The 11,152-nt window shown below is 33.8% G+C and overlaps 1 pseudogene; it reads left to right on the plus strand.

Annotated features, from left to right (window-relative positions):
- Positions 1-1,202: 1,202 nt before the first annotated feature.
- LOC143245960 (adult-specific rigid cuticular protein 15.7 pseudogene) lies at positions 1,203-2,887 on the plus strand (annotated as a pseudogene).
- The last annotated feature ends 8,265 nt before the right edge of the window (positions 2,888-11,152 follow it).

Here is an 11,152-nt window from a genome sequence, read left to right on the forward strand (position 1 = left end):
TTTTCAACATAAATTATGTTATTTTATGAATTGAAATATTATTATTATTAGTTGACAGCTAGTCATGATTTTCAGCTCAACCGCCTATTTGTTTAGCCCTCGAAAAATCAGCTCAAATTATGTGAAGGTTTGAAATAATTTGACCTTTACTTTCTTTTGACCTCTATATTATTTGACGTTACTTTTAATTTTATTTTGTAACTTATTTTAAAATTATATTGTTGTTGGCATTCCTTGTTATCACCATCAAAAAATATCTGAGATGCGAAACTTAACTGGAATAATGAACATTGTTAAACGATTCAGTAAAACTCACGGTGACATTTTTGATTGTCAGAATGTCGATAATGTAACTGCGCAGCACTTGGAATACAAGAAGATCTTGAAATATACACCAAAATAGTAATTAAAATTGTGTATAAACTGCAGTGATTTACCATAACTACATGAAGCTGACATGTAAAAATATTGTACGTTTTCATTGATAACAAAAATGTTGTTCATAGCTTATTTAAAGAATTGCCTCCCGACCTTGGTGGCTTGGCAGCACGTCTAAGACCTTATAGCACTAAATATCTAGTTTCGATGCCCACGATGGACATAAAATAGATAGCCCAGTGTGTAGTTCTGTGTTTAACAGCAAGCAATTATTAGCAAGATTAAAGCATTTTTAGCACTTTGGAACCGTGGGTAGATTATAAGAGTGACAGTTAAATACAGCTATTAAATCAGCAAATAATAATTCAAGAAATTACTTTAGATGATGTTGAATGGCTGGCTTTCTTTTGACTTCGAAACTCAGGACGGCTTTGTGCATATAATCGTATGTGATCACGTGTAGCTTTGATTCGAAATCTTGAAAACAAGCTACTGTGAAATCCTATTTTCATTTCCACGTGGTTTTAAATCCTACAAGAATTCTACAGAAAATGAATAGTCCACAGATGTCTTCAGAACACATGTTTACACCTTGCCATGCGCACCAAGAAAGGAATAACCTTGATTTTGTAATGAACAACACAGTGCTTCACATTCGACTTTGTGTGTGTTGCTTTTTTTCTCGGTGTTCCAGATTGACTTTTTAAATTCAGAATGTCTCGCGATCACTGATTTTACTGGATCATGATAACACCACCACATGTATAAAAGTAGACAAAACTGAAGAACAGTCCAAGTGGTCCACAAAACACAACAGTAGCAACATGATCGTTAAGGTAAGGAACTGTATTTTCACGTTGACAATTATTAGTATAATAAATTACAAGCCCGTGAACTAACGTATTAGCTAAGTTTGGTGTATTATTCATATTGAACACTGGATATACATAACATTATTGTTCATGCAGTATCTCGCATAACATTATTGTTGAATGTGTTTTATACCTGGCATAGGATAAGAATAAAAATATAAATAGAATAAACATAATAAAACTTGGAATTCTGATTTTTAGTTTTAATAAAATTGTTTGATTATCTTTCGATCATTTGCTTGCATTACTAGACAGTCGCTCCATTTTCAGAGCTTTTAAAGCAAACAAAACAGATGATAACAGTTTCTCATTATTGTATTTATTCATAAGATTACGTGTGTAAATACATATAGCTTTTTACGTAATATTTTTATGTTTTAATGGATTTATTCTTCAGATTGCCACATTTTTCGCCTTGCTAGTTGTCGTCCGTGGTGGTCTGTATCATGGTTCAGTAGGCGGTTCTAGTGTCAGTTATCGCCGCCAGGATGTAAGTAATATTTTATTATCCTATAAAGTGACGTATTTTTTGCCATAAAGAGTAATAACAATATATTTAACGAATGATTTTCAGCTAAAAGTAATAAGTTGAATTACATAACATATTTACCCACCAATGTTTAGTATAAGCACACATGAAATTTTAGGATAGCTAATTGATTTAACTCGATTCGAATGAAAATTAATGAAGGCAAATGTTTATCGATTGCTTCTAAATTTTTTAAATACAATTTAAAATATCACAGGACTTTGGTAACTACGCTTTCAACTACGACATTGTTGACCCACTCGGGGCCACCAATGGCCGTTGGGAGGCTGGAGACGGATACGGAAACAAACTTGGAGCCTACAGTCTGACTGACATCGACGGTCGTTACCGCAGAGTTGAGTACGTTGTTGATGGTGCTGGTTTTCGTGCTGTGGTTAAGACCAACGAACCAGGAACCGCCGCTAGTGCTCCAGCTGAAGCCGTTGTGGCCTCCAGCCAACCAGATGTTGTCGCTCACGGACCTGCTGTAGTGAAGGCTCATGTTGCTGCAGCCTATGCATATGGAAACCCTGTTCACGCCGCTGGTATCCATAGGGCTCCTGTGTATGGAACTGGATTCCTGAAGTATCATTAAATGCACATACGTATTTTAGTCCTTTCATTAAGATGTATCAATGTACACACATATGAATTATCTTAAAGAATATTCTGTTTCGGCTACTAACATTCTGAGCTTCAAATTCTCGACTATCTAAACCCGAATTCTTCCCGAGTATTGGTATCGTATCTTTATTTACACAAAAGTCTTAACTTATTGCAGTATGCTGAAAATGATAGCGTGTGAGACAGAACTGTATCGTTCTGTCCACCGAGGGGAATTTTTGTATGTACTCACAACTGCCTGTATAGTTTGTATTTATGTGTTAAATCTTATTTGGTTGGTACAGAAGAACTAGTATCAAATACTTTTCGCGTGTTTTTCAACATAGCATTTTCGAGAATAAAAGTGCCATTGAAAGTGGAGCTGTGAACCAGCTGAATAATTACACCTAATGACTCGATTTAATACAACTTATTGCACGTTAACGTTAATATTTATTTATTTTTTTATAAAGATAAAACTTTTGTTTTTTTCTCTTTCTTGCTCATCAGCACATTAAACACGAGATTAGCTGTGTGTTTCGTACCAACACAGAATAAAATTTTAAAAATAAGTTTCTCAGTCCTAGCTCTTCAGAAAAGAACCCGTATACATTAAGACAATATTTGAACAATATTCAGCGAACTACCTGATTGGAAATATCAGTATAATTAGACTTGAAACTGAGAAAAGTATGAAATTATCATCAATTTTGTTTCACATACTTGAGTATAAGAGATTTCCTACATTTATAGCTCAGTTCACAAACTACGTACGGTTTTACACAGTGCTTGAAGTTAGAGCCTTTAGTTGAGGTAGGGTGCAACTGGTTCGCTTCAACACGATTCGGCTCATCATGGCCGAGTGGTTAGGGCGCTCGACTCTAATCTGAGGGTCGCGGGTTCAAATCCCCGTCACACCAAACATGCACGCCCTTTCACTAATGGGGGCGTTATAATGTTACAGTCAATCCCATTATTCTTTGGTAAAGAGTAGCCCAAGAGGTTGGTGGTGGGTGATAATGACTAGCTGCCTTCCCTCTAGTCTTACACAACTAAAATAGGGACGGCTAACTTAGATAACTCTCGTGTAGCTTTGCGCGAAATTCAGAAACAAACAATCAACAAGAGTCTCTGGAAACTACACGTCTGGAATCCCCCTCTATGTTCTTGACATAAAATAAAATAATAGTATTATCTATTCTGACATTTAATCTTCACGACATAAATAATCTGCGGTAATGTCGTGAATTGTCCAACACAATACAGTAAACACTGTTTCGGAGGTCATGCAACTTAATGATTTCAAGTAGTATAACCTTTACAGCATTTTGTATTATTTTGTTCACTGTTTTTTTGTCTCGAGCGTTGGCTTTGATTCGACATGGAATTAAGAATCAAATACACATCAAATTACTTTATTAAAACTACCCCATGTCTTCGAATGTGTATTCTATGGACCCAAAATATCAGTATTTAAACGAAAAATACAGTCGTTATAATAAAAGCATGCAAATTCACAACAATGCATAACTTACTAGACCCATCAGTACTATAAACAGTATTGATACATTTATATGAAAAAAAGCTCGTTTGGGTTGAGAAAATATTTTACATAGAAGAGCGAAAAATATTTTCTCAACCCAAACGAGCCGTTTTTGCATATAAATTTCTCAACAAGTGGGTTTCTCGACATCACTGAGTATTGATACATATTGCACGTCACAACTATATAGGATCATCTCCTTCGTTAATGTTATTTTGACTTGATGTCATGACCATTAGCCTAAGCTTCCACCTAAATGCAAATTATTTAGGTAGAATAAAACCTAGTATCTGATAATACAAATAATTCATTCATAATTAGGCTCAGGTTATCGTGTTCACTTCTAACCATGATAACGATTGGCCTATCTTTACAATTCCTAATTATAAGACCTGTATTTTGATCGATAGACCGATGCTTAGGAAGAAATGTTTATTCTTGACAGAAACCATTAGTTACATTAGGAATAACAGATTTCAAAACCATTATCATTTATAGGTGACTCAGTTCCAGGTTACGGTTTAAGCAGTGAAAGCTGGCGAACTATTGAAAACTAATTGGTCTAATATTTGTGATGAAAATCACTTACGCTGAATTTCACCACAGATATTTCAATATACCTTCCTACATTTTTTTACATTCTGAAAATATAGTTAACTTCAGATTAATAGCTATAGAATAATATAATGAAAGTCACCTCAAACCCAACTGTTATTGCGACATATTAATCTCCGTGAACTAGTGGTAATACGAGGTCAATCTTCAAATTACTAGTACAACTTTCAAGTGACAACAGATTATTTGTATCAACAGCATAAGTATCTATTGGTCTTGTTTTCCGGACAAATATTTGTTGTATACATAAATTTCTATGTTATTTCATAAATACAAACAATGTGTTTTACAATAAAAATAAGTTAAAACGTGATAAATTATTTAACTCTTTACTATAAGTTGACTAGTGAAAACTTTCAACTCAAACCTCCAACTTATTCAACAACTGGGAAATACGAAAATATTTCTAACGTTTAAATTTGATAGTCGATTTGCGACAATTAGTCACAATATTGTTTTATATTACTCTTAATTCTACTTTCTATGGACCAGATTATTCTATTGTATGGTGGAAAAAAAATAAATAACTAATTTTTTCGTTAAAAGACCAACACTTGCAAGCAAATGTGACATGTCTCTTTCACGCAATTCCAACATGGCCAATTTTTAGAAGACAATAATTGGAAACTGTCTATTTCATTGCTTGGAACGTGTACGAAGGTATATTTGTGCCAACTCTCATGTAAGTTTGTTGAATAGTTCACGAAAACCTAAAATTGTGATCTTCTTCACTAAAACATTGAGCAAAAGACAAAAATTCCAAAATCCTCTATACATCTGATTGTTACCTGTAAAAAATGTATCTTTGTACTGAATTACAGGTAAATTATCTAACATACGAAGGGGTAATTGCAAAAAGACTCTTAGACTATGCTTTTTGTGGTGTCTTGTCTCTTACAGTTACAAAAAATTAGCAAGTCTACCATTTTTCAGACCAATGTGTGGGACCTGTGGAAAAGTACCTTTGTACCAAATCCCAAGTAAATTGTTAAAATATGGCCCCACCTTCCTCCCAATTATGTTTTCCAGTGAACTCTGACTTCTCTAAAAAGATTCAAAATAGGCAAATACAATTTTTTAAGTGTGTTAGGCACATAAAACTTTATATTTAATCTTGGTTTTTGCATATGTGATCACACAAGAGCCGAAAATATACATTTGTGGGTTGTTTTACCTTCGATCTCGTGCAATATTTAAAAAGAGCTAAATCATAAAAACTGAAAACATGTCCAGACGTATAAGAACAATATATAACCCGACCGGCCCGGCATGGCCAAGCGCGTTAAGGCGTGCGACTGGTAATCTGAGGGTCGCGCCAAACATGCTCGCCCTCCCAGCCGTGGGGGCGTTATAATGTGACGATCAATCCCACTATTCGTTGGTAAAAGAATAGCCCAAGAGTTTCCAGTGGATGGTGATGACTAGCTGCCTTACCTCTAGTCTTACACTGCTAAATTAGAGACGGCTAGCGAGATAGCCTTCGTATGACTTTGCCCGAAATTCGAACCCAGTGGTCCAGCGGAAAGGCTGCAGGTGGATGACGCTACAAACCGGGCTTCGATTTCTGTGGTGAGCACAGAACGAAACATCAATTGCAAAGGTTTCTTTTTTGCCTTTCTTTTCCGAACCATTTTAAACATCACAAACTGTAAAATTCGCTTATAGTAATAAGAAATGGTCATCATTGAATAGCTGTACAGGTGTGACAATATCACAAAGATATGTTCTCTACTGACTGAGATATCAACATTTATTTAATAACCAATAATACTTCTACAGTTAGGGCACTATGTAAGTTTTCCTTTTGCCGAAAAAGTATTTTTGCTTTGACTGCATGTTGAACTTAATAAAAATGTACACGAAAAACTGTGGAAAAGTATTTAATTTAAAAAAATATGACGTCGAAACTGACGAAATTTTAACACATTGGTTTAGAAACGCGTTGACAAAGGGTGGCCTGTTAATACTGCAGAGATCTATGTTTTACATTTTTTAAAAATACATTTAGACGTTTATATTTTTATCCTCCAGGCGGAGATTTCACATCACGTGATGGGAATGGCTTAATAATTTGAACTTTTGGTAAATGTTTCGTGTAACGTAAAGAGTGAGTTACAGTAGGGTAGATGTTTGATTACTAAATTAATGTACTTGCAAGTTATCTTGTCCGTTATGTGAACTTGTTAAGTTTTCTCATTACTGAATTTGTGTTTCGATAAGAAAATATAATGATATTAGACGTATCGTACATCCGAAAACATTAGCAAATAAGTGAGATTGTTATTTTAGCATATAGCGTGAACTTAGGACTACGAGTGAACGTTAGACAAGGTAATCAAATAAAGTACAGTAGGAAATATAAAACGATTTTGTTATCATTAGAATAATTAGAATGTAAAAAAAAATGTTTTACCGAATAGTTTATTTAACGGTTATTTCATAAAAATAGAAAACTTTGGTGAGATAATCATGTAATAGTCTAACAGAAAGGATTTGGTTTCGAAACATTATTTGATGTACAAAAAAAAATTATTGACTTTTTTAACGAGTCAAAAACCAGGAGAAAACTGAAAGTAACTGAATTATTGTAACTAACATACGAGGTGTTGGAAATTCCTGGTTTTATTATAACTAAGATGCAAGATGTCGGAAACTGTGGGATTATTGTAACTAACATGTCAGGTGTTGGAAATTCCTGGTTTTATTATAACTAAGATGTAAGATGTCGGAAACTGTGGGATTATTGTAACTAACATACGAGGTGTTGGAAATTCCTGGTTTTATTATAACTAAGATGCAAGATGTCGGAAACTGTGGGATTATTGTAACTAACATACGAGGTGTTGGAAATTCCTGGTTTTATTATAACTAAGATGCAAGATGTCGGAAACTGTGGGATTATTGTAACTAACATGTCAGGTGTTGGAAATTCCTGGTTTTATTATAACTAAGATGTATAATGTCGGAAACTGTGGGATTATTGTAACTAACATGTCAGGTGTTGGAAATTCCTGGTTTTATTATAACTAAGATGTAATGTCGGAAACTGTGGGATTATTGTAACTTAAGAGTCCGAGGTTTGAGACGGGATGCTCTGAACACGCATAGTTGTTGGCACCTTATGAAAGCGACAACCAGTTCTCCTGTTTAGTTTAAAAGCAACACACAAGTGCGGCTGGTGCAAGTTGCCTGTTTTTCTCTCATGTTATCAGCTAGATAACTTTGTATAATTTATGAGGCAGCGAGTAATTATGTAATATTTAAAACTCTACGAGTGTCACGATAATTAAGATATAGATTGGTCGTTAAGAGACTATAGATCTCATAACGAGGCTTCACTGGGGGGGGTCGTCGTTTATTTCTTCTTACTTTGTTCATACTCAGAACTGATCTCGAGACTTTGAGAATGTTTGGAGTACGTACACATTCACAGGATTAATTATTCATGTATCGGAATGTTGGACCATCCATCCATCTAACAGCGAATCGCCAACCTTTCTTGGTGGTTAATCACGCGACTTTGAGAAGGATTAACATGTTTTTATTTGTTTTATTCTGTCAAAGGTGGGTATTGTTACGAATACGAGAGACAGATTGCACGTGCTTAATTGGTTAATTTCCATAATACCACAGCTAGGAGGGTTAGCTTTTGTTGTCATGCGTAAAGCAACTTGAGAGAAATTGTTGTAGAAAATGTCCAACTTTCGTTTTACCCTAACGTAAGCAAATACCGGACATTGTTGCAAATATGTGTTAAACAGTAAGTAAAACAACGAGTGCAGTGTTTCCAAAGTTTGTAATTAATCTGGGAAAATCTTTCACTTCCAACCACACCTCGTTACGTAACGTTGAGTGAAGAGAATGTTCGGTTTTATTTTTTTGTATTGGTATGTGAATATTCAGATATGTTCTTAAATAATTATATTTCATGTAACTTGTTTTCATCATTTCTAACAGAATAAATGGCGCTTTGCTCTTCTTAATATCTTAAAACATAAAACTATATCCCCTATTTACCTCAGGACCTAAATATGAAACGCTACTCGAAACGTTGTCTTAACTACTTACTGAAGAGCGAAAGCGCGAAACTTTACTTGAAGCTATTTCAGAAAGACCTAAACACGAAACGTTGTCAGTATAAAACTGTTTTGAAACGAACTGCACATACCGTTACGATTATTTTTAGTAGTAACGTTGTACACAACTATTCTGCGACGAATTATCTAACGAGGCTGCGAAACTGATAGAATATTCTTTAACCACATTCGATTGGTATTGGTGTACATTCTATTTCAGGGCTGACTAACAGGTACTAGATGTAGTGCATTCCTACCTTATCTACTTCAATAATGTAATTATTTTACTTTTAGATACAGTGATACAGTGCATGCACTTATCAAATGTTAAACGCACGAGTCATGAAGTGGCGGGAATTTATGTTTAATGCTAATTACTATGTAAAAATTTCTTAATAAATAAAAAATAAGCAAAGAACGACACCTACTGACAACAAAAAAAATATTGTGATTTATTTTACAGATGACTATTTGTTTGTAGCTTATAACCTGGGATCGGTACTGTTTAATTTTGTAATTATTAGGGTCATTAAAATAAGAACATTTTCAAATTTTGATAACTACAGCACGGTATATTTCTAAGTGATGAACATTCGAGATTCATTTCGTTTCACATTAAGAGTTTTGTTTTCACGAAACATTTGTAGCGATAAAGACAAACGACGTTTACCGGGCTCAGAAGAAAGGCAAACGTTGTTTTGTTAAGCCTAATTCCACTGTGGGAATATGAATAAGCACGTTTTCACGTGCAGTTTTCCACGTTCGTGTTGTTCTAGAGAAATGAACAGATCCTTATGTGTGACGTCGTTCTGTCAATTTGTAACTGATTGATATAAATTTTGTAGCAGGAAAGCAAGAAGCAGACAGAGCTGACATCTGTTGTTGTTTATTCCTACGTCATATCAGTTGTAGTGGTTATTTAAATTCAATATCTGTGGAAAATAAAGCTTAAAATTGTCGATTTTCAGAATAATGTTTAAGTTTCACAAGATAAATGGATTGTATTTCCCTACGTCCTTAACTTACTTTCCAGTGTGGTGAGTCCCAGGGAATGTACAGTCCAGCGTGGTGAGTCCCAGGGAATGTAGAGTCCAATTTATTAATTACTTATAATCAAAACTATTAAATTTTACTGACATTTTGCGCCAAGCTTCACGAGGGCTATCTGTGTTTAATTTAGCTGTGTAAGACTAGAATAACCTTATTAACATAAACAGTTCGAGTTGTGACATCATACATTCATGAAAAATACTGACTAAAATATCCGTTTCTAACACTATTTATTAACCATACGATACATCAGTTTCTAACACTATTTATTAACCATACGATACATCTGTTTCTAACACTATTTATTAACCATACGATACATCAGTTTCTAACACTATTTATTAACCATACGATACATCAGTTTCTAACACTATTTATTAACCATACGATACATCAGTTTCTAACACTATTTATTAACCATACGATACATCAGTTTCTAACACTATTTATTAACCATACGATACATCAGTTTCTAACACTATTTATTAACTTATTAACCATACGATACATCGGTTTCTAACACTATTTATTAACTATACGATACATCAGTTTCTAACACTATTTATTAACCATACGATACGTCAGTTTCTAACACTATTTATTAACCATACGATACATCAGTTTCTAACACTATTTATTAACCATACGATACATCAGTTTCTAACACTATTTATTAACTATACGATACATCAGTTTCTAACACTATTTATTAACCATACGATACATCAGTTTCTAACACTATTTATTAACCATAAGATACATCAGTTTCTAACACTATTTATTAACCATAAGATACATCAGTTTCTAACACTATTTATTAACCATACGATACATCAGTTTCTAACACTATTTATTAACCATACGATACATCCGTTTCTAACACTATTTATTAACCATACGATACATCCGTTTCTAACACTATTTATTAACCATACGATACATCCGTTTCTAACACTATTTATTAACCATACGTACATCAGTTTCTAACACTATTTATTAACCATAAGATACATCAGTTTCTAACACTATTTATTAACCATACGATACATCAGTTTCTAACACTATTTATTAACCATACGATACATCCGTTTCTAACACTATTTATTAACCATACGATACGTCTGTTTCTAACACTATTTATTAACCATACGATACGTCTGTTTCTAACACTATTTATTAACCATACGATACGTCTGTTTCTAACACTATTTATTAACCATACGATACATCAGTTTCTAACACTATTTATTAACCATACGATACGTCAGTTTCTAACACTATTTATTAACCATACGATACGTCAGTTTCTAACACTATTTATTAACCATACGATACGTCAGTTTCTAACACTATTTATTAACCATACGATACATCGGTTTCTAACACTATTTATTAACCATACGATAACACTCAGATCTTTCTAACACTATTTATTAACCATACGATACATCAGTTTCTAACACTATTTATTAACCATACGATACAT

The sequence above is a fragment of the Tachypleus tridentatus genome, chromosome 3 (genome assembly GCF_004210375.1).
Source record: "Tachypleus tridentatus isolate NWPU-2018 chromosome 3, ASM421037v1, whole genome shotgun sequence".
Lineage (NCBI taxonomy): Eukaryota > Metazoa > Arthropoda > Merostomata > Xiphosura > Limulidae > Tachypleus > Tachypleus tridentatus.